We start from the raw sequence: 26,298 nt of genomic DNA on the forward strand, positions 1-26,298 counted from the left end.
ATGAAAAAATGCCCATCATCACTAGCTATTTGAGAAATGCAAATAAAAACTACAATGAGATACCACCTCACACCAGTTAGAATGGCTATTATCAACAAGACAGGTAATACAAGTGTTGGAGAGGCTGTGGAGAAAAAGAAAACCTCATTCACTGCTGGTGGGAATGTAAATTTGTACAATCATGAAAGAAAGTATGGTAGTTCCTAAAAAAATTAAGAATAAAATTACCATATGATCCAGCAATGCCTCTACTGGTTATCTACTGAAAAAAACTTGAAAACATTGGTACACAAAGACACATGCACCCCCATGTTCATTACAACATTATTCACAGTGGTCAAGACCTGGAAAGAAACCAAAGTGTCCCTCGATAAAGGATGGGATAAAGAAGATGTGGTACAACTACACAATGGAATACTACTCAGCCCTAAGAAATGATGACATACTGGCATTTATGACAACAAGTATGAAACTTGAGAACATCATTCTAAGTGAAATAAGTAAATCAGAAAAAGCTAAGAACTATATGATTTCACACATAGGTGGAATATAAAACTGAGACTCATGGACATAGATAAAAGTTAAGGGGCTACCAAGGAAAAGGGGGAGGAGGAGGAGAGTAAAGAGGAACAAATATATGATGATAGAAAATGATTTGATTTTAGGTGATGGGTATGTGATGCAATCAATATTTTAAATGCCATAGAGATGTTCACCTGAAGCCTATGTACTCTTATTGATCAATCTCATCCCATTAAATTTAATTTCAAAATTAAAAAATTAAAGAATGGCTTTGGTGCTATGCTTCTAATCCTCAATTAGGATTGACACAGGCATCTTGTTTTCCCCATTTCTTCTTTGATGGACTTAAATGCCAGCAAGAAGGTTGTCTTGATTTTTTATTTTTAAAGTTGAAGTCTTGGCCATAAGACAAAGTAAAGGCAGTCTGCCCATAGGAACTCCACACTCTAACCACTAATGTGCACAGGCTTATTTCTCAGACATTGTAGATTATCACTAAATAAGAAATACCCCATCATAAATGTTATGCAGAAAAGTTCTGGATTAAAAGTTTGATAACAATGGACGTATTCCATTAACTAGCATTAGCTCACACAGGATCTCCTAACACTCTGTTTCCATCTTTCTATGTATAAAATACAGATAATATCAAATACAGAGTTGTCAAGAAACAGCCAAGTCCAGCCTCCAGGACAGTCCACTTGCCACCTGTTTTTGTACATAATGTTTTATTGGAACACGGATACACTCATTGATATTATCTTTGGCTTCTATCTCACTACAATGGCAGAGTTGAGTATTACGACAGAATCTGCATGGTCCACAAAGTTAAACATGTTTACTATCAAGCCCTTTACAGAAAGTTGGCTACCTCTGATATATACTACACTGCAAAGATGTCAGGATGATTAAATTTCATAAACAGGAAAGTGATCAAAATGTTATTACTAGCTAATATTGGTAATGCTTTCTGAGTTTCAGGTATGGTAGTAAATGTCATACATGTCATCTCATTTAACTCTTAAAACAATCCTGTCAACTAACCTCAATTATTGTGTCAATTTTGTAGATGAAGAAATTGGGACCCAGAACTCAGCCATGTCCTAACCACATGGTTAGATAAAAACATAAGGATCAAGATTTCCAGATCTAGAACGTTCTTTACCACTAGGCTATATTGCCTTTATATAACTAGAATATTCTAATTGTTAAACATGAGAACTGTTATTAATTAAAGCATGATTAGCATTATTTTAATATATAATGTCAGATAATATATAATGGAATAATTGCTGTAAGTGTGAATTGCTAATGATCGGGTAATTTTTATCTTCTTCATTTGGTATATGACTTATTTGAACAAATACATACCTGCGATGACCCTCCTCCCTATTATATGAATTCACTTGTGGTTTTGTTGTAAAGTTTCAGTAAAAAACAAAATGAACCTGCTGCATCTGAATAAAATACTCCCGGAAGTAGGCAGCCAAGAAGGTCACCCCGGTCTCCGAGCCTGTAATAGGAGAGCCTCATGGAGGAAGGACACATGAAAGCCAGAGAGGGCCTCAGCTCTGAAACCTACAATCAAAACTAAAAATCAAGACAGTGTTGGTTTTTGCCTCTTTGGAAGGCAGGACACAGTAACAAGTTTTCTCTTCCTTACAGAAACATAGTCAACCTTCAGAAAGGAAACTGAGACTCTTCTGTGAAAATGTTAAGATATAGTACCTGTGTGAAAAATGAACAAGTCTATTGAAATCGTTTCCTCGTTAGAAGTGGCGTGGCTTAGTTGAATTCAGAAGACCTCAACTCAATTCCTGGAGCCTGCCGTATGGCTGCCACCTCAGCCATCTAGGAGAGTATTGGAATTACACTCGATTCCACAATGTCACATGTTTCAGACAGAGGAGCAAACAAACTTATAAAATCTTGTATCCTATTCCTTCACCCCAGCCAGTAATCTATCAATCTGATTACTAAGTAGAAAAGGGAAAAAGGAAATTAAAAAAAAAAAAAGGATTAATACCGTGGGTCTACATTTTAGCTCCTAAATTTCTGCATCCTGTTTTATGAACTCCGCGTGCAGGGTATCATTTCTTTATTCACCTGATTTCAAACAGCGTTTACACAGCAGCACCATGTAAGTTAACACTGAAACCAGGGCTGCGCTGGAAGAGGGAACAGTGGGGCCATCATGTCCAGCAGCCTGCATGCTGCCTGCTTCCTGCCAACAACGGAGCCAGTCTGGGAGGACCGCTAAGGACAACTGGAGGCTCCAGGATGAAGACAGGCTGAGGAGAATCAAACCGGAGTGAAAGGAGAGAAGCCTTGTCTGTTCAGCCAGGGGACATGCTGTTAGAAAATAATTGGACCGGGGAAATAAGCTTTTCTGGAAATATATCTTACCAAATCAATACTCACTAAACAGGTTCAAATACATGATAAATAGAATGTTACACAGTTTCAGAGAAAAAAATGTTTCTTCAGTTTTTAAACTCATGGAATAAGTAATAATACCCTGTTACTGAAATTTTTGGAAGTAAGAGGCATGAGTATTGGTCCTCATTTTACAGAAAAAGGTGGGCTGCAAGTAATGCTTTTAAGTTCAAGGGAAACAGTCATCTGCTGAACAAAACCATAAACTGTCAGCTTTACTTGAATTCTTTTTCCAATTTTTAAGCATATGAGAATTTTTAAGTGTATAATTTAATTAAAATAAAAATAAGATAGAGAATTTAAATAGTCATTTAATTTAAAAATTTTATTTCAATCAGGCTGATTCTGGAAAGGAAGGGAGGGAGACAGGAGAGGAGGGGGAGAGAGGGAGAAAAGAAGGAAGGAAGGAAGGAAGGAAGGAAGGAAGGAAGGAAGGAAGGAAGGAAGGGAGGGAGGGAGGGAGGGAGGGAGGGAGGGAGGGAGGGAGGGAGGAAGGGAGGAAGGAAGGGAGGGAGACAGGAGAGGAGGGGGAGAGGGAGAAAAGAAGGCAGGAAGGCAGGAAGGGAGGAAGGGAGGAAGGCAGGAAGGGAGGGAGGGAGGGAGGGAGGGAGGGAGGGAGGGAGGGAGGGAGGGAGGGAGGGAGGGAGGAAGGGAAAAATTGTAAAAGAAAATAAAAGAATAAACTAGACTCCAGCTCAGGGGGAAAAGTGGTGAAAATATCTGAAGTAAAACATTTAGAATCATTAATGTTTCAGTTTGTTTTTAACATCATGAAATCTTGAAAATAACTTTAAAACAAAACTATGGATAGATAAAGTTAGAATAAAAAACATTAAATAATTTTTTTAAAAAAATTCTAATTGCTACTTCAACACATTTTTAATCCCCGTTATTTCTGCAAGTTTGGCTCAAATATTCTGCAAGTGTGACCAGAGAGAGTATTTTTTTATATTCCCCCTGTAACAAAATGGATGGCCCAGTCTATAACCTTTGACTATCAGGCCTTCGGGAAGTCACCAAGTACCAGAACCCTAGTAAGAAGTTAATTAAAAAGAAAGAAACCCCAAAAAAGAGAAGAGATGGCTGACATCCACAAAATCATGCCTGGATGGGGGTGGAAGGACCTATCAGGACTAAATTATTCATACAAAACCCACTTACTTAATGTGTATACTCTGCATTAGCTCCATGCTGGGCACTGAGGGACATTTAAAACCAAAAAGCAACACAAAATTGTTCCTGATTTTTGACAGTTCATCTTACCAACTGGGAGAAGGAAGAACACTCAAAAGATAAGAACTTGAATGATCACAGGCAGCTTTGCATTCACTGGTTCAAATGACAAATGATAGCAGGTGCAGAGCAGCTCTGTGAGCAGGACCTCCAGTGAGCCAGGAAGGACCCTCGCACCCTGTGGAGCTGGACTAGAGCCAGAAGAGGCAGGATGTGAAGAAGTGAATAGCTCTGTTTGAGTTTCCCCAGAAAGAAGACTCTGAGATAAGAAGCTCCAATGACAATGGTCAGGAGTGGAGAAATGGAACAGGAGAAGGAAATGAGCAATAAACAGTACTATTATCAAGTCAGAAATCATGGAACCTGATGTTCTCGAGAAATCTTCAGGTCTCATGATTGAGAACTGTCCTGCCCAGGAAGACAGAGAGCTGGAGCATTTATCCGGTGCAGCGAGGGACCGATAAGCTCAGAAACCAGTGAGAACCAGCGCCTGGAACTCTGGGAGTGGGAATGGGCGGCACATAACAGGCCCAGGGGAGCAGGGTAGGAGCCCTGCTATCGGGCCTGTGGGTCACCGAGTTCAATGCTGAAGAGGTGTGTTAACAGGAAAGAAAACATGTCCTAGCCCTCACTTGGGTAGTCTAGAGCTAAAAGAAATCTTAGGGAAAACCTACTACTAAAAATCCCTCCACTTCAGATGAGAAAAGGAGATTCAGAGCCCATTAACATGTTGTTTAACAGCACATCATTAGGTTAGAGCACATCTGGAGGAAAACATAGGTCTCCTGTATCTTGGCTTAAGAATTCCCTTTATTAAAACTTACATAAACCTAACAACTGTTTGTGGGGACTTCATAAAGCAAGTATGCATAATGATTATTATTAACCATTGTCTCAAAACCATAGTAAATGTTCTTGTTCTTGCTTGTTTCTTTTGTTCTCCAGTGTGGTTCTGATGTGGCCCTTTCCTGTTTGCTGCTGGTGTGTGTTCATTGCTAGAGTGGACTGACATCTGCCCCACCCAGCAATCCTGCTTTAGAAGGCTCATGTGTGTGAGGCACTGTGTACTAAAAATATTCATTTCAGCACGGTGAGTAATAGAAGGCTATTGGAAACAATCTAAACACCTGTTGATAGGAAAATGAACCAATACAATATGGCATAACTAGAAATTAGAATTAAATATAGCAGCTAATAATGAACTGTAACTAGATATATCACTGTGGAGAGATTTCAGAAATACAATGTTGAATGAAAAAGTCAGGAGTCTGTATAGTCTATACAACAGGAGACCTTTCATATACATTTAAACACACAAGACCATGGTTTATATGGTTTTTGAATATTTCTGTATCTGTGGTAGACATATAAAAACATATAGAAGGTCGTACATTCAGCTCTTCAGAGCAGTTACTCTGGGCAAGAAGGAAATGAAGGAATGAGATTAATGAAAAGATCTTAGATATGTCTTCTTATTTTACTTAAAAAAAGAGGAAGAGGCCAAAATATAAATATATTTATATTTAGAATTCTTGGTGGTTAATACATAAATATTTGTTTTATTCTCATTACTTTTCTGAGCTTAAAAATTTTTGAAATTAAAAAATAAACCTTTCTAAATATCATCAACTCTCCTTTAAAAAAGGAAAGAAATAAAAAGAAACAGTATCAAGAAAATTAATTAATAGGCAAGCAAATGTCCGTGCCCAAGAATGAGATTGAATCTTGTTTTCAAGTGCAGAGCTATGGAGAGACAGCACTGAGTTTGAATCTTCCCTCTACCCTTGCTACCTGTGGTATGTCAGGGAAGTTATTTAACCTCTCTGTGCCTGACTTTCCTCCTGTATAAAATAGGAATAATAACAGAAACTACTACACAGGCCGCTTTGAAAACAAAAACAAGGTAATGTGCAGAAGCGTCTAGAACAGAGCCTCCTGCACAGGCAGAGCTCCGTGACACACAGAGTGACCCACCTGCTTTGTTAGGCTGCCTTAGCCTTTCTTCACAAGGGTGTTGTTTCTTTGAGTGAAATTACTTTTAATACAGTGATATCATAATTAAATATAAGAAGAGAAGGTTGTGCTGGTTCTTTATCCACAGGGCCAAGTCTTGCTTTACAACACAAAATATTAATGAACTGTAACAGCAAAGTTCCCATTCATTCATTTAACTAAATAAGTTAAAGCCTTATTATAATGTCATTTATTGTACAGTACAATTCAGCATACGAGATCACTCTTGAGCCCCACCTAGGATTTAATTACTGGGTTACCAAGAAGACTTTCAGTCAAGTGTCATCACCCATGGGACAAACTTGAAAGATGAACTTATTAACAGAGTCCAGTATCATTTCTTCAGAATATGAGATGTTCAGGAGTTGACATGGAGAACATACAAGACTTAAAAAAGCCTTCAGTTTAAACTAGTCAAAATAGAATGAAAGCAAGAGAAGGTAAATAGGTTAAAATATATCTCAATTACCAGAAAGTCATAGATGGAACACATTTACAAAACACACGTCGATAGCACTGATGTACAGAAATACTCATGGCAGAAAAGACACCCGAGTGCCCCATGGCAAAAGAAATTGTGTATATGCTGTGTCTTTAGTCCACTTCAATGATCAAATTAACCACACTGTGTTTTACTTACATATCAATGTTTCAGTTATTTCCTGCTATTTTTTTTTTTTACGTAGGCCTCAGGATACCAGATAGTCTCTCATCAGAGGGAAATAAGAAATATGAGTCAAAGCCTCAAACTTTAGCCAAAAGGACCTACTCACGAACTCTAGGCCATCTGTGGTAAGTCCTCTTTCTGAAAAGGAAGAAGGAGGGATTACCTTGGTGAACCAGGTCACCTGCGCAGCTCCAGCAGTCCTTGTTTCTGTTCCGAAAGCTAAATACAGCTGTTGGCATGTGGATTATAACTGTGTCAGAGCCCAAATCAGAATGCATCAAAAGTACCAACATTCACAGAGGGACTGTGTTATACGACGGTAAGCAATTTAGTTTCTCTACTTAAATGGATTTGTGCAACACGTGCATAGAATGGCATAAAATAAGTGCACATATCACAGATCCCTTTCTCCCCAAGATACTAAGCACAGGTTTTGGCTATCTGGCACATTTATCACAGAAAAATAAATGAACACCATATGGTCTAGCTTGAAAAAAAAAAAGAATTGAATAGTTGAGTGATATTCAACTTCACCAATAGAACTCTTGTTCTACTGTATGCTAGATAGTCAGTTATGGTCTAACAGGTCTAGTATAATATTTAAAACTGTTAAAGTTCTATAAAACTCAGTTTACAATATTATGAAATCTAATGCTACGTGGCACCATGCTTAAAATAGCATCGAGGAAACTTATATAAATACAAGATGCTAAAAAATGGATTTTCTTCAAGGTACAGTGTATGAGTATATATTATATACAGAGAAAAGTCATGGTAAATTTCATCTCACAAGAATCTCAAACTGCTGTATTAATATAAGAAAAAGTTAACTCCACTTCTAGATTTAAACTTCTGGAATGAAACTGGGTATTTTTGGGAAATAAATTAGTTTTCATGTAGGTATGCAGGATACATATTATTAGTATATGTGCTTAAAAATATTTCTGCATAAATACAGTTCAAGTTGTGAGATTGATTACTGTAATACAAACTAGAAATACATATGTTTGGTCTTGTTCCCAGTTCCTGACAGTTTCTAACACTCCTGGAATTTCTTGAGTTATAGCAGTGGTAGGAGCATCTTTTATTATTCATAATAAGTTCCTTTTAACTACAACTGAGTTTTGCTAATGAAGTGGCTCTTGGTGAGCCCTTAGATTCAAATGAGGGCTGGTTACCAGAGAAAATAAATGAATAGAAGTTTTCAAATTTCAGCTGTACCCCAATTTATGGAGAGGGAAAAAATGGAGCTAGAGATTGGATTAATCACCAATAGTCAATGATTTACTCAATCATAATTACATAATGAATCCCTAAACAATGGGGGTTAGAGAGCTTCCAGCTGAAACACATTGAATGCTGGAAGATGGCATGCTTAGAGACGGCATGGAAGCTCCATGCACCTCCATATCTTACTATCTGTATTCTTTTGTTTTCCTGTTCTTGATTAGCATCCTTTATAATAAACCAGTAAGAGTATGTAAGGTTTTGCAAGACATTCTAGCACATTATCAAATCTGAGGAAGGAATCATGGGAACCGTCAACACATAGCCAGCCAGTGAGAAGTACTGGTGACTAGCTGGGATTTTTGAAGGGCATGTGAAATAGGGTAGTCTGTGGGAATGAGCCCTTTACCTGTGTTAATTACACTAATTCCAGGTAGATACACACACACACACACACACTCACACACACCACCAGCAGCACTACACACCACACACAATCATTATTAGAAGTATGTAAGTAAGAATTGGTATCAGAAGTGAAATTTCCTATGTAGGCTCTAGCTTACAGAAACATGGTTTGGGAAGAGAAAAGGAAGGGGATAAGAAACCTCTGACCCCTGGATGGCTACCTAGTTACCCATCATATGAAACTAGCTACAATGTGATCAGCTACTCAAGTTAAAAGTTATCAATGGAATTTAAAAATGGTGGTAGATCTGATTGCCAAGAGTTCCTAGTAGACTACATAGGCAATGCAAAATTAAAAGCATGCTAATCATATAATTCCTTGTTTATTGTTTGTAACAGCTAAAAACATATTTAAAGAAAGTTCTGGGTTGGGACTTGATGTATAACAAGCTCAGAATTCTGTCAATCTGAGCTTTGGTCACTAGCCTCAAAACTGCCTACAAAGGGAGAAGTTCTACTAGGACAACAGGAAGTACCTTTGGTCACCAAAAGGGTTATCAATGTGGGTGAAGGGTAAAACCAAGAAACTACTGAAAACAGAGAGTGAAAAGTGCAAAAGTTGTCTTATTTTGTGGAGCTACATCATCAGCTTCCTGAAGAACACTTACCAAAATGGATTGTGATACTAAGTAATCTAGGGGCACTCCCTGGTCTTGAATACTTCAGGGTAGAAGAGTATGTTGGAGTTCATATAGGACTTCTAGGCCCTTATGGAACAATTACAGATGGCTATATATGACCCACACAGCAGATTATTCCTGAGAGAACAGCAGGATGGTAAACTGTATAAATATATATGCTGTAAGGTCTGTCCGCCCTGAAAAGGTGGACTGTCCAACTCTCCCTAGAAATGCAAGTACAGCAACATGCCAGCTGAAGCAGTTTAGCTGCTGTACATGTAAGCCATGTGGCACTGGCTCTGTGATGATTTGTTTATTCACCTACTGAATATGCCTGTTACTCAGGTCCTGATAAATGCTGTGGTCAAGGGGGTTCCTTTTGCATAAAACCTCTGGTAATCCTATTATGGCTAAATCAAACAACAGATTGAGAAGTTTTACCAAATTTGCTTCTCCTCATGAATCTTACAGATGTTAATAAAAATTTTAATTAATTAACAAGGGAATGCATAGAGGCAGAGGGAAAGTTAAGGGGCATGTCCCACCAAAACGGACATTTTGAAATTGTTACTAAGAAATGGGGTAATATGATCTATCCTTCTCAAACTATTCCAAAAATTTCAAGAGAAGACTCCTAAGTTTATTTTATGAGGCCAGCATTATTCTGATTGCAAAACCAGATAAAGACACTAAAAAAAATCATAGCCCAATAATCACAATATACATACGTGCAAAACCATCAACAAAATATTAGCAAACCAAATTCAGCAACGCACTGCAAAGATCATATGCCATGATCAAGTGGGATTTATTTCTGCGGTTCAAAGATGGTTCAATATCCATAATTCAATTAATCTGAAACATCACATAACAAAATGAAGGACAAAAACTTATATAAATATCAATCGATAACAAAAAAGCATTTGACAACATCCAGCACCCATTTATGATAGGAACTTTCAGCAAAGTGGCATTCAAGGGAACACAACACAGCATAACACAGGAAGGCTTTTCTCCCCGAGATTCACTTCATACTTGCATGAGGAGTTGCTGGAGTCTAGCATCACTTAGACATTGCCCTACAAACAGCTTGCAACTGACCAACAAAGAGCTGTTCGGTTTGTAGAATATTTGCCCAGGTGAACAGACAACAGGCTGTTTGGAAGGCCACCATTCTGGTAGAAGGTAAAAGTAAATCAGCTCAGTGGGCTGAATTGAATGCTGTTTTATAATGAAAGCCTCTACATTTCATTTTGTACCAACTTATGGATAATCACCAATGGCTTGGACATTTGGTCAGGCAGGAGGGCAATGAAACCTAGCCTGCTAAAAAGACACCCATATGGGGCACAGTCCTATGGAAATGACTATGGGAACTTGAGGGGTACGTGAAAGTAGGACACATCAGTGCTCATCAAAAGAATCTTCTGCCAGGTCCAAAAGGCGATGGGAACTGACAAGCAGATACCCTGTGCACTGGCTAAGGTTGCCCCTGGGCTCCATGAAATGAGTGGGAATGGGGTACTGTGATTCAGAAATGAGCTGTATTTAGACACAGTCCCCTTACACCCTTCAAGGCACAAAATGCCAATAGGAATTGTCTGCCTGACAACAAGAGACAGAGACTGAGGATGGCTCTATGGCAGGTTCCCAGAGGAAGCCCTGAACAGAGCTGGCAAGTGAGACAGAAGCAAGTAGCCTTAAGGGACATACAAATAGTTCTGGACAGGAACCCTCCACCCCCACTGGGAATTCTCACCCAGTGGTAGGTGAAAATGCTCGGAGTGCTATAAGAGAACTGAAAAAGAAGATGCTACACCAGTCTGAACCACTGTATCACCTTTCTTCAGACCTAGGAACATACTTTATAGAGCATAATGTCCAACAATGGGTAGAAAGGTATCTTCCTCAGAGTGGCAGTGTAGTAGAGAATCAGAATGAATGACTGAAGCATTAGTTCTTTAAACAGGGGATATAAAGGCATGCAGGGTTGGCTTAAACGCCTTCACAGTGTGTGCTCACAGTCAAGATGAATTGGGCTAGGGAGTATCCCCACTAGCTCTCCCTCTGTTTTCTGGTGGATCTCAGGAAAAGGAGGTGAGGGAGGATGCCTATACGACTATGCAATTCTTACTAAGGTGAGAAGGACACTATTATGACAAACATAATATTATTATGTTCCCACCATCATCTTGAGTTCTTTTTTCCTACCAGATGCCGTGGTCTCAGAACCAGGGCTGCAGCTACAGTGCTGGAAGCAGAAGTGATTCTTAAGTAAGAAACGGTATACTTTTATACTTTTGTGTCAAGACATCCTAAGGACCTTTATCCCATCAGGCAAAATTGGGGTTAACATTGAATGCTCTTTGGCTGCCTGGTGGTCAGATAATTATCCTCCTTATAGTAAAAGGAAACTCCATTTATGTCAAATTATTATTGTCTAACCACTGACTACCATATTAGCTCCTTTTCTACCTCAAATAACAATTAGCTTTGGGAGTCTATCAAAGGGGAGGTGGCCTAAATCACTAACACAAAATAATAGATTTCTTGTGTGGGCTGTAAGTACCTAGCATCTTATTTGCCAAGAACAAGTTGTAAAGCTTTATTATTTCCTATAAAGTCTGAACAGTCTGAACACAGAGGAAATGCATCAATATTTCCTCTCTAACACATTTACATTTAAGTTGTAACCACTGAGGCTAGCAGTCTCTGTCAGAAAGCTAGTCATAACACATTTTAAACCCATACTTTATCACTTTATTTTAATGAGGTTTAAAAATAAATTGGGCTTGGAAATAATCTTTGAACACAGATTTTAAATCAATGGGCAAAGACTATCATTTCATTGGCTTTTAACTAATCAAGTCAGGACATGATTCCCGGGTCACTAAATAAAAATCTTTAAACTTCTTCCTCTCTGCTTCATGTCATTCTGACAATACTACTTAAACTATAGTATAAAAAATAGGAAAAAGATATAAAACACCTAAAACATTCTTGGTAGGCATACCAATGTCAAATATGGTCTGGACCTTCCTAAGCATTGAGGCTATTTTCCTGGCTTATTAATAACTATCAGCCAAGTTACTTGGAAGAGCCAAATGGACAGAGCATGAAACTGTAAGTCATCTAAGGCTAGTTCTTCCAGTAACTCTGCTAATAATTAGACATAATTAAACTCCCAAGTGTATATGCATTTGTTCCTTCACAAGTGGGTTTAAATAACCTTCTGAGCATCAGCAGATACAGCAGTGAACAAAGTTCCTGCCTTCAGGAAGATTACTTTCTAGTGGAAGAGACAAATGAAGCAATAAACACATAAAATAATACCAGATGATGATAGGGATATGACATCATCTACAGCAGGGTAAGAAGGTAGCATGATGGGGTGACAACTTCAGGTAAGATGGTTGGAATACCTCACTGAGAAGCAGCTAACCTTCCATAGAGCTTACCAGAAGGCAGACAGTACTGTGGGTGCTACACAGACAATAATTCATAACTCTCAACATTTCTGAGAGGAAGAGCTTCTCTTGTGCCCATTTCCAGTTGACAACATGGAGGCCCAAGAAGTTTCAAAACTAGCCCTAAACCAGAGCCTGAATTTGACCCAGAATGATGGGCTTCAAATTTTGTGCTCTTAACTCTTCCATGGGATGTAGATGTTAATGGAAAGAAATTTATAGACAGGAAGGACACCCACAGAAATAGTTCTAGTCAAAGGATTCTGACTGAGGAAGTTCTAAATTTTATCTTTAAAATGAATTATGCCACAAAGTAATCAATAAAACAACAAATATTTGAGAGGAAGTTACATTGCACTAAGAAAAGAAAAAAAGAACAAAAGGAAACCCAGAAGTGCAGAGGCTGTCAGACCCTGGACGAGGCGAGGATCCCACCAGGGCGCCAGCCTATGTGTTTTCTATCTGGGAACTATCACCTGGGAAAGGTGCTTTGACAGATAGGTGTCAATTCTATTTTTAAAAGGTGCAGTTAAAGCAAATAATCAGAATAAAACCATTTGTAATAAATTAGTCTATGTTTAATTGACCTCTACATTATACAACAATGCATGTTTGACCCTGTGATTTATGGACTAGAGATTCAAAAGTTTTTCTTCCTAAAACATGGATATCAAATTATACTAATTATTTAAAAATGTTTACAAATCACTGTATCCTTAGTCTTAAATATAAACATAAAGCTCTTTCATAGGAATTACAAAAAAGCACTCTATGTGGTCATTAGAAAATATATCACTAGAAAATGTCAGGCAGCTGTTATACCAACCCCACTCAAGAAAGGCCTATGTCCCTGAGGCTAAGTTAGAAAGTTTTCCAGAATCACTTGCTATACTAGACAGAGAGAGGTAGACTATGCCCCTTCTCTACAGCCCAGGGCACAGACCATTTCCCCTGGTCACTGTATATAAAAACCATAAAGAAACAATGACTCTAGAAGGGCAACATCCCAGATTTTTTTATTATAAGATTCCCCAAATAAAATCCCCATGAAAAAGAAGAAAGGACCATAGGTTAAGAATGTGACCATTTGGATTCTTGGCAAGGTTTTATCACTTAAATATCTGTGTGTTCTTGGGCAAGTCACTTGATTCATTTCAGCTCAACTCAACTCAATCCCCCAAGGGCATGGCCCCTGTCTGTTTTGCCGATCATTCTTTCCCAAAATATAAGCAAAGTGTCTGGCACATATTTCAATAACCAATAAACGTTTGCTGGATGAATGAGACACAGTTCAGTACTTACTAAGCAGCAGACAGACTGTTAGATGTGATGTATGCTGTCTTATTAAACAACAGGAAGATAAATCCTCGCCCAGCTCTTAGTGAGAGAAACTGGCTTCAGTTGCTAAAACAGTGATTCTAGATTTTTTTTCTAGCTTTAAACTGTTATAATTGTGAGACTCTTACCAAAACTTTCACTGTCCCCAGATGTATGTCCTCAATAATAGTGATGAATAAAAGTTGTTAAAAACCCATGGTGAACAATAAATAAAACCATCTCGTAGACAGATTTTAAAATATTGATGCTATCATTTCTAAATGGGGTAGTAAAAAGGAAAATGAGAGGGAAAAGTGTTGTGTAATGGTTAATCTCAAAATATAGGCATAAACAATAACATGTTGCTTAGAGTATATTACTGTATTTAAGGTAACAAGTTTGGTGCCCATGACAACCATGTTTTGGTATATAGAGAAACACCACTATTGCAGACAACAGAGAATGTAAGGAAATGTTTGAAATAATAGCTCTTTCTTGATGTGTAGTTCTTTAAATTTCAGCTGCTGCTATAACTCTGCAATGCTCTACATACGACCGTTCTTGGCACATACTCTTTGATGTGGGCTTACTTGGTCTCCCATCATTCTTCACAGTCACCCAACTGTTCAGGTTGTGAATATTGGAGGAGAATAGCCAAGATCATTTTTATTAATTTTAAAACAATAGGCAGGACATGTCCAGGACCCATGGAGGAGGCAGACTCAGCACTGCCAGGGTGCCCAGTGCAGCGGTTGGCTTTCCTCTGCCTGCCCTCCGGTTGCCTCTCAGCAGGTTTCCTGGGAGAACTTACAGCCCTCCTCCCATCCCACCATGCCACCTCAAACCCAAACTCTCCCAGAATGTTCTCCCCCAAATAGTTCCACGATTGAGTAAGACCCTGAATTTGATACTCATAAATAGACTGTAATGGAGAATGAAATCTGTGCTCAGCCTTATGAGAATATGTGTCTAATGAAGTACATGAGAAATGCCACGTATATATGTATATACAGTGTGTCCATAAAGTCATGGAGCACTTTTGACTGGTCACAGGAAAGCAACAAAAAACGATAGAAATGTGAAATCTGCACCAAATAAAAGGAAAACCCTCCCAGTTTCGGTAGGATGATGTGGCAGCATGTGCGCATGCACAGATGATGACATAACACTGTGTATCCAGTGGAGTAGCCCACGGCCATGCCAGTCGAGATGTGGACGGTACAGAGGAAAGATCAGTGTGTTCTGTGGCTCACTAAATTCAAATCTGTGACCAAAGCGCAACGTGAATATCGGCGTGTTTATAACGAAGCACCACCACATAGGAATAACATGACTCGGTGGGATAAGCAGTTGATGGAAACCGGCAGTTTGGTGGAGAAACCCCGTTCTGGTAGGCCATCGGTCAGTGACGAGTCTGTAGAGCAGGGGTCCCCAAACTATGGCCTGCGGGCCGCATGCGGCCCTCTGAGGCCATTTATCTGGCCCCCGCCGCACTTCTGAAGGGGCACCTCTTTCATTGGTGGTCAGTGAAAGGAGAATAGTTCCCATTGAAATACTGGTCAGTTTGTTGATTTAAATTTACTTGTTCTTTATTTTAAATATTGTATTTGTTCCCATTTTGTTTGTTCTTACTTTAAAATAAAATATGTGCAGTGTGCATAGGGATTTGTTCATAGTATTTTTTGTAGTCCGGCCCTCCAACAGTTTGAGAGACAGTGAACTGGCCCCCTGTGTAAAAAGTTAGGGGACCCCTGCTGTAGAGGCTATACAGGATAGCTACCTAAGGAGCCCTAAGAAATCTGTGCATGAACCCACATCGAACTGCACTGAATAGGTATGAAACTGGGAGAGTTTTCCTTTGATTTGGTGCAGATTTCACATTTCTATCGTCTTTTGTTGCTTTCCTGTGACCGGTCAAAAGTGCACCATGACTTTACAGACACACTGTATATGATGTACCTAAGCATGAGAGTAACATTAAAATGAGAACAAAGTCACCCAGCCATGTGAAAAAAGAGTTTGACATCAGAAAGCCAGAACTGAGTGTTTGTAAATGGAAAGGCTTTCTAAAATCCTCTGCCCTCCACACACGTTCAAATGGGTAGCTAGACTCTAAATACTATGCAGACCTAATTTGAAAGAGGAATTTGGAAAAATACAGTTAAGGTTTCTTCTGATGATCTCCCCTAAGCAGAATAAACACAGAGGGGGAATAAATCTTTACTCAAAATGTCACTGGTAGGAAGAGGAAAGCTGCAGAAGGCCTTAGGAAATTACAGGGATTTCACAAATAGGCTGCGATTAGAAACGGAGCGAACTCTACCAGGTTCTGCAAAAATGAAGGGGCCGGCGGGAGTTCAGGCCCTCGCAGCAGACACTAGCAGGGCACTGCTCCCGATGGAGACAGGAAGCCACCTGCTTCACTCCGCTCGCAGCGTAAACCCAGGGGAGACACTGAATTGACTTTTGCCCTCAAAATGAAAACAGCCATTCCTGCTGGTAAACAGCATGTGAGCGGCGAGTGCAAAGACGAAAACTATCCTTTTAAGGAAAGCAAAGGGAAAAAGATGCAAAGAGGTACAAGAAAGATGTCCATGTGAAGAGAGAGACAAACATTGGAATTATGTTGCCATGAGCCAGGGAAGCCCTGGAGCCACCAAAAACTGCATGAGGCAAGGATGGGTTGTCCCCCAGAAATTTCAGAGGCAAGGATGAGTTGTCCCCCAGAAATTTCAGAAGGAACGGAGCCCTGCTGACACAGGGATGGCAGGCCTCTGGCCTCAGGCTGTGAGAGGACAGATGCTGTGTTCTGCCTTCAAGTTTGTGAGAGAAAGAAAGTAAGGACGGCACAAAGCGGAGCCACAGCCTTTCTGGGACCCAGTCTCAGTAATTCCCATTACTCTGGCATATTGTGTTCCCTGAAAGGGAGTCCTTAAGTCCAGGCCAAACACAGGGGAAGAAATAGCAAGGGACTTGCAGAATATCCTGCAAACCAATAAAGTGGTCATCTGAGGTTCTCAAAATCACTTTTAAAGAGTTTCCCTTTTCTATGAGGACAAGCTATCGAAAGGAAGCAGGACAGACGTCCGTGCCATGAGGATGGTAAAAGATTTCTCTATATGAGACTTCCACACTCTCTCAGACACCAGTCACTGCTTTATATGTTCAAAATGATCAACATTATAAACTTTGGAGATCCTGGTTTTATAATTAATTGATATGTAACTCATCTAAAATTACTATTAATAATAAAGTTCCATAGGAAATAAGAAATTTCAAAAGTATGTTCACATACATCACCTCACTTAACAGTTGATGAAAATTCCACAGTACTCCTGTCAGAGAGTTAGTATGATTGAAGAGACTCCAAGAAAGGCAGTACTTAGAAAAGAGCACCATACTGTGAGTGAGGATGCCCAGGCTCTTGCCTGGCATTATTCTTTCCCATAGGACCCTATGGAAAATTACACAATCTTTCTGGGCCTCCATTTCCTCAACTGTAAAATCAGGAGGTCAGATGAGGGGGTAGTACAATTCCTGTCAACTCCAGCAGCAATGGGACCTCTTCCCACCAGAAACCAGACTATCAGTAATACGATGCATGTGTCAGAACCCAAATGGACTATTTGCAGCAAGGAAGAACAATTGAAAAATGTATGGACTATCTCATTTTGCACACCAGAAAAGATGATTTCGTTTTCTAATTTTTAAACCAGAGGTAAAAGTGCTTCACTCTGCCTGCAATGCATTTTTCTCAGTTAGTAGTGATACTCTCAGTTCAAATATTATCTCTTTGGGAGGCCTTGGTAGACCACCACAGAAGAAGTGGTCCCCTCCCTCTACTCTTCATTTTATTGCCACGCTTTCTGTTCCTTACAGCCCTTGCCAGTAGCTGAGGTCCTTTGCTTCCATGTGAGTATTCTTATTATCTGCCTCTCTCTGTTAAAGCCTGTGACCGGCCAGGAGCCTGGGCTGTCTTCTTCGCTGTGGTCTCTGTTCTGGAAGAGCACACAAGCCCAGAGAAGCACTCAACAAACACTGTTGCATAAATGAGGTCTGCTAAGTATTTTCAAGTAGAGTAAAGCCATATATCTCTAATGCCCTACTTGACTAAAAAGTGGTTTGCATACATTTCCTAACACACTCACCGGAGATAGATATAGACTGCCCCCAGATAATCAGGATGAGAAAACTCAGGCTCAGAAGTTAAAGGCCTTTACTAATTAGAATAGAATGCCCCAGATTCAGAACTCCTCTCAGACCTTCTGTCTTGACATATAGCATTCCTGCCCCAGAGTCCATCTTTTATTCCACAGTACGGAGCTTGGTTCCATCAATATTTTCAACTGGAAACACCTCTAATCAAGCCACAAAGTGGTCTCTAATACTTAATGTTTAGGATTGGCAATTAATTACTAGGAGAATTAATATTACAAATTGTTCTGGGTTGCTTACTTTTGAATCAAATCATATGTGCTGGTAATAGTTCAAGGAGCATGTTAGCACTGAGAGTAATCTTCATTTAGCTCGACACTCAGTCCTCATTTCAGTAAGTATACTCTGTAGTTCCTGCACAGTAAGTGCCGTGGCTCTGAGATTAGCCTTTCCCGCTTGTTTATGCCTGACCTCAAGGCATCCTAAATTACTCAGAGCAGTCCTGATGGCTTTAATTTATGAGAACACCTCCAAATATTCATCTCTTAAATCCTTAAAAATAATTATCCCTGTACATCAGTAACTCTCTTTTTAATCTTAACCGCTAACTCCGATTAAACACCTCCAGAGGCTGGCTGCCCCACAGTGGTTAATGCCAGCGTCACATGCAGCTCGCTGCTTACTTCACAGCAGACTTGCCCTCGATAGCGCATTTACATCATTACCCTGAACTGAGCTACACTGTTATTTCCTATTGATCACAAAGAAAAGGAAGGTGAAGACGGTGTCCTATGCAGGCCTGCTAAGATGTCAACTAATACAAGCCAAACCTAGGCACGCATTCCACATTTGGCCAAATTATAACAATGCAGATACCAGCTACTTCCAAAATGTAGATTAAAAAAAAACAACAACACTGTTACTATATTTGTTTAGTTATTTCACCATTTGGGGATGGAGTTTATGTTATCACAATAGGCCAAATAAAAAAGAGAGAACAGCGGCCCTGGCTGGGTAGCTCAGTTTCTTAGAGCGCCGTCTCAATATGCCAAGGGTCAGGGCACATACAAGAATCAACTGATAGATGCATAAATACTTAGAACAACAAATCGACATTTCTGTCTCAAATCAATATTTTTTTTAAAAAAGAGAGAATATGGAAAGAAATGATCTAAGTATAGTTATATGTGTGCCATGTGGACAAGAAAGAAAATTTCGCCCCTGTGCTCCCCGCACTGCTAGAGCCTTTGAACGAGCAGCATGTTTGCTGACAGAATAACAGGGAGGCTTCAGCAGCAGGAGCAGATTTCTGGAATCACCTCGTCCTACTTTGAGGGTCTTCTTGCTTAGCTTCCTGCAGTGGCGGATGACAAAAAAGACAATGCTTTCATTAATTCCACCAGTAAACATGCGTCAGGAGCCACCTACTCTGTGCTGGTTACTAGGTCAGATGCTAAGGACACCAGCGGTGAATGAGACCAAAACAGCCTCTGCTCTCTTCAATGTTATTCTGTCTAAGATAGGCAATAAACAAATACAAATGCAGGTGCTATTACTAAATGTAAAAATACGACAGAGGAAGAGAATGTCAGAGTTCTCTTCAAACTAAGCCTTACCCTGTGACCCGAAAGGATGCCTGTGTCGTGTAGCCAAGGGATGGAGGGCAAAAAGTCAATAGCAAGGACCTTGCTTGAGATCCCACCACTGTCTAAGCCGTGCTTGTCATACTTGAGCGTGCGTCGCAGCCACCTGGAGAGCTCGAGAAATAAATGACAGAGTTTCTGATTGCACGGGTCCGGGTGGGGCCGGAGAATCGGCATCTCTAACAGACCCCCAGGCGATGCTGCCGCTACTAACTGAGCCCCTTTTGAGCACTGCTGTTCTGGGTTCTACAGTCTTCCTGCCCTTAATTCCCACATTCATCGTAAAGATCACTAAGAAGATACTCTGTATGGAGGTACTTAATATAAATGAAAGGGGTGGTAATGAAAAGAAATAGGTTCAAATTGCAATGAAATTCTGAAAGCACGTAAGGAAAATGAGCCAAAAAGGGTTGAGTTTAGAAGGAACAATCCTATCTTCCTCTCCAGGAAGGAAGATGATTTTATGTTCTCCAAAAGCCACTTTTCTCGTTATGTAATATAAGTAAATTAATTATGGAAGAGGCCCACGAGGGTCCTCAGGTCTCCTGCAAACACTGGCAGAGCCACGCTCCCAGCAGCACACCCGCCCCGCTGGCTTCGCAGTCAGACACACCTAGCCGGGAAGGCCCGCGAAGAAGAAACCATGTCATGATTTCCGGAGGCCTCACTCAGAACCATCCCACAAGTGACCTTCTCTAGACAGTGAATTTCCTCAGAACCACAGGCTCCCTTTCAACACATGAGCTCACACCACTGGAGAAAGCAAAGAATAGAGATTGATTGTCTAATATTCTGATGGTTTGAATCAACTCTCCCTTCAGAGGCTTATCCACTTTATGTAGTTCTGGCTCGATTGAGAAAAACAGCCATAATTTTTAGGCTTTTATTTTTTCAAGATGGCCTTATAATCTGCAACAATTTAAAGGCTCCAGATGATCCTCTTAAAATGATGTTCTATTAAGGCAACAAATGTATGAACTGTCTCAAGAAACAGACAGCAGGCATTTTAGTCTCATTTTTGTCAATGGTGATCTGAGTAAGTCATATCCATTCAATAAAATTCAATGAATAGTGGAGCTCTCTGGGTTTCAGCTTCCTCCATTATAAAGAGGGGGTTGACACAGACTAGGAGTCGAGGCCTGATAATCAACGCTTCAGGCTTTATAGTCACGCGTTCTGCATCGCAGCTACTCAATTCTGTCACGTGAAATCAGGTACATACAATGTGTGAGCCAATGAGCATGGCTGTGTTCTAATAAAATTTTATTTATAAAAAACGGGCAGCAGGCTTGGACAACACTTGCCATAGACTCTCTCCCTAGCCCAGGGACACCTGGTCACTGTCATGCCTCTAATATGGACTTATTTTGTTATTAGGAACAACAAATTGAAAAGAATTAAAATTTTTTTTTCCAATTGCAGTTCACATTCAACAATATTTTGTATTAGTTTCAGGTATACAGAATGCTGCCAATCACACATCCCACAAAGTGTCCCCCACCATATGTCCAGCACCCACCTGGCACCACACACAGTTATAGAATATGATTGACCATGTTCCCTATGCTGAACTCTACACCCATTACTATTCTGTAATTCCCAAGCTGTGCTCCTCAGCACCTTCACCTTTCTCAACCACTCCCCTCTGGCCACCACCAGTCTGTTCTCTGTATCTGAGTCTGTTTCTGTTTGTTCATTTACAGTAGGAAAAACAAATTTAACCTCTTTGTACCTGAATTTCTTTTTGCGTTGTAAGAAAATCTCATCATTTGCCGTTATTTCATCACAGAAATTTTAAAAGGGCTGATGAGCTAACATTTCAAAGTACGATGAGTTCTTGATGAAGGGCTCAAGAGAAGTACTAATTATTATCAACAGCACCCTTTAAGCTTTGAAAAATATGCCTGTCATTGTGCTTTACTTCACCAAGACACCTTCCACTGAGGTAGGTATCTGATTACTACTGCACCTGGGATAGAATAAGGACCCTGATTCATACCCCTCCATGATATTCAAACACATCATGCTAAGGTCCCTCACCCTAAAGTTTCCTTTCAAATGATTAACAAAAAACTGTGAGTTTGATGCTAATATTATCCTTTCATGTCTCCCAACGATTACATAGAAGTAATAAAAAAAAAACCAGATTCCACTATTTTACATCCACAAGTTCAATAGTTTTCCCATTTGCCTTTGATGATTATTTGGCCCTAAAGCTAGAAGTGAAGCACTCTCATGTGAGCTATGATGAAAATCATTGAATAAAGTTGATAGGTTTCTTTATTGTTATTTTTTTTGCCTTTAGGAGAAACTCCATTAAGAGTAAGTTTCTTAGACAAGAGACTTTGGAATTCAATAAATGTTAAAATATTATATGAAAAACACAATGGATGCTTGACACTATTCCATCATTTCCTAGGAATACTAGTAGGCATTTTCTGCTGCATCACCCCACCACCAACTAATTATCAAACCAGTCTTTTACCTTTAACAATTAATTAACTTGACAGATGCTTCTCTAGTACCCACTATAGACAAGGGGAGGCTAGAAAGGTGGGACATTCACACCTATCACAATAAAAAGTGGTCCGGGAAAAGTGCCCTTGGCATGTTTACATGCAGCGTCCTGGATTTTGAAGGAAAGAGAAAGCACTTTTAGCTTAGTTGATAAGGGAAGACTTGTTTTATTGCAGAAGTGATATTTGAGCTGAGCCGGGAAGATAGCTGCAATGAAACTAAGACAGAGCTTTCTAGAGAGCCCCAAACACAAGCCCCATGCACAGGCATACTGAGTGAGCAATCCAGGTCACATAAAAGGCTGTAAATAGTTCAAGATGTGGCAGTAAATCATGGAAGGCCGAAGATAAGGCTAACTAGTCAATGTTCAAGGCAAAACCTAGTGAAGAATTTTGAAAGGAGTAGAGTTAGATTTTATTGACTCATTCAATAAATATTTTTTGAACCCCTATTATGTGTCAAATATTTCTCTAAGCTGCATGGATAGAGCAATAAATGAAAAATATGCAAAAAAAATATCTGCCCTTATTCTGATGGAGGGGGAAAGACAGACAATAAACAAAATAAATAAGTAAATGATACAGTATATTTAAGTTATATGCTATATACGCAATGAAAAATATAGCAGAAAAGCAATTATAAACAAGTTGATCAGGGTTTGAAGTAGGCGATGAAGTAAGTCATGTGGGTATCTACAATAGAATTCCAGGCAGAGGCACTGCTAATACAAGGGCAGTAAAGATCAGCAAAGCAGCCTTTGTGCACAAGGGAGAGGACAGAAGATGATGTCAGAGAGGTAAGGGGATCGCATCACTTGGAACCTTGTAGACCAGGGGTCGTCAACCTTTTTATACCTACCGCCCACTTTTGTATCTCTGTTAGTAGTAAAATTTTCTAACCACCCACCAGTTCCACAGTAATGGTGATTTATAAAGTAGGGAAGTAACTTTACTTTATAAAATTTATAAAGCAGAGTTACACCAAGTTAAAGCATATCATAATAATTACTTACCAAGTACTTTATGTCAGATTTTTGCTAAGTTTGGCAGAATAAATCTTTATAAAACAACTTACTATAGTTAAATCTATCTTTTTATTTATACTTTGGTTGCTCTGCTACCATCCACCATAAAAGCTGGAACGCCCACTAGTGGGCAATAGGGATCAGGTTGACTACCACTGTTGTAGAGAATGATAAGGACTCTGGATTTGGGAATATTAACCTACCACCACTGGGCAGAATAGATTGCAAGGGGGAAATAATTAGAAGTGAAGGCAACAAAAAACTATTCTCCAGGTGTAAAGGTCTGCAACCACACATTGATTTGATCACCCATTCATTCACAACAATTCAGCATATATTTAGGAGATACTATGATAGATATTGACACTATAACTGTGACTGAAATAAACAAACCTCTCCTACATGAAGCTGACCCTATGATGAGAATGATGATTGTATAAGTAGAAACATCCCACATATTGACAAGCTTCTAAAAATCTATAGAAATCTAAGTTTTATTTTGAGCCCCCAAATCTCTAATATTGCAGAAGAGAAAATTCTGAAAGTTCCAATGATATAAACAGTGCTTAGTCTAATTCCAAGTCATTTCCTTAGCAATAGCCTTCAATGAAATATTGGCCAATATTCTTTCACTCTTCAGATTACTTTTGAAAAGAAAGATTGGATATTTTTCATCAAAGGAAGTTACTCAAAACACTCAAGCCATAAACTAAATATCAGAGCTTATCATTCCACCAATCAGGATGAGTCACAAAACATAGACTATAAGTATATTTAATTCAAATAAAATAACTTATGAATAGATCAATTTAGCAAGAAAAAAAAAAGTGGTCCAAAATTACCAAGTTTGTCTGTAACCCAAACAGTAGCATTTTCCAAACAAATTACTGATGCATAAAGATATTATCACCCATGACTGTGTGACTGGCTTTAGTACCCCCATAAAGGTAAACCCACTGTTGTAGAGGACAGATAGGAGCTAGTCCCTGCTGTCAAACTGTCATGGAATCACTAAATATGGAGGGAAAATGACCCAAACAGTATGTAATGAGCTCCCTTTCATTCTCTCGCTACAAAAGCACATCTGTGGATGGTTAATGACTCTGAAATGGATGAACCAAATTGATGAGAAAGAAAAACATCTCTCAGGGAGAGGAAAAAGGAAAATGAACACATACAATGTTTATAAAATGTCATTTAAAATATAAGGGCTTGGGAAAGTACTGTGACATACGATAAAGTGGCATATAAATGTAACCTATTATTACTCATTTTCATATTGCTTTTTTGCTCTTCTTTGTGTTTTAATATAAATTTTCAAATCTTTCTACATATAAAAAATACTAAGACGCATTCACAAAGAGTCCATGTGTGTGACTGTCGGAGGTGGCACTGTCATTCTAGTCTGTTTCTATTGTGTGCAGTGACTTAAATGTGTGTCAGTATCTCAGCTCACTTGGACTCTGTCTCGAGTCCTGTTGACTTTTCATGTCTAGGTTTCTTGTCTCGCAGACTCACTTGCCCTGGGACACCCAGGAAAGCCACACCTTAGCTCTAGGCTATGACTCACTCATGCACTTCCTCAAGCATGTGTACTGGTATAACTGATCTTTGTACCTCGGTGCCTGGTACTGTTTGACTATTCAATAACCCTGAACTAAAGCACATGAGTCATTTAGAAAGAGGCCACACAAGAGCAAGAGCATTAAACTAAATAATCATAGTGCCAATTCATACACTAGAGCCACCATTTTATTTGGTCATATTTAGTGATTCTGAGATTATCTGTCCACAGAAACCTCAAAGCTGAAGATTTTTTTGATATGTTTTTGAATATATATAAAAAAGTAGTGAATCCACAGCTCAGGTCTTGCTCCTGGTTTGTGGGCAGATACAAGTCTGAAAACAATCAATAATCAGCTTACTCTCAGGGCAGTGTCGGTTAGCTATACCACAGAGGTGCTAAGAAGGAAGAGTGACCAGTATGTATAAGCATTGGGCCACATAATGAAATTACCTTGAACACACTCAGGCTCTCTGAGTCACAGGGAGAACTGCTCTAAACACCATTGCACAGCAAAGACCTTATTTGACATAAATATCATATATATCCCAGGTAGGAGTGAGGGCCATTTGGCACATGATTTGACTCTTCTACAGAAGGTAAAGACACTAACCAAGAAAGAAAAATGAGAAGTCATTAAAGGGAAAATTAAACAGACCATAGTTGATATACTTTCATTAGCACCCACCGTGCGGAATATAGAATACAGTATTACAACATTTATAAAGAAAAATACCATTTTACTTATTACTATTTACTAAAGACCATCACATGTAAACATATTTTAAAGTAATCTTTGGAATACAGCACCATCTCTCTCGTCGCACATATCTACGGGAAATTCATTCTCACACGACCTCTCCATACAGAGCCCAAAGAGTATCCTACAGATTGTGTTATAAATTTTTAGTCACATTTTTTTCTCCACTGCTAAACAACCACCAGCTTCACTTTTATATAAAATGTGTTCCCAGATCCAGGCAGTGTCATAAGAAGCAGGTACATGGAATAAAAATTTAATTGATGCCTCAATTTCTGGATCAATGCACCCCTTACCTGTGCAATGCAACCCTCCACCTGCAGCCCCTGGGCTCTAACAGTTTGGAGATTTAAAAAGATATGTGTGCCTTTAACCAGTTTCCTTCTTAGTGTTCTTATTCCACACCACCCTCCCCAGCTGGCTAGATGACTAAACAACAAGGTTAATCAAATGTAGTACTTCTCCCTATTCAAATATAATGGAAATTTTGACCATTCCACATTCAAAGAGCAAATGCATTCTCACACTGACAACCACATTCCACTGGCGTTTCCCGAAAGCCAAGTGTGACAGATGCCTGGGCTGTAATTGCCAATCAGCCTTTACATGGCAGCTGAGAACACAATGCATCACTTTGATCTCTTTGCTCTAAACACATCCACAAT

The 26,298-nt window shown here is 39.4% G+C and overlaps 1 protein-coding gene across 4 annotated transcripts in view; it reads right to left on the reverse strand.

Annotated features, from left to right (window-relative positions):
* MACROD2 (mono-ADP ribosylhydrolase 2) overlaps nt 1–26,298 on the reverse strand; it is a 2,105,833-nt gene that overhangs the window by 1,400,037 nt on the left and 679,498 nt on the right. The gene's annotated exons all lie outside the window — the stretch shown is intronic.

Source organism: Saccopteryx bilineata, chromosome 6 (assembly GCF_036850765.1).
Source record: "Saccopteryx bilineata isolate mSacBil1 chromosome 6, mSacBil1_pri_phased_curated, whole genome shotgun sequence".
Lineage (NCBI taxonomy): Eukaryota > Metazoa > Chordata > Mammalia > Chiroptera > Emballonuridae > Saccopteryx > Saccopteryx bilineata.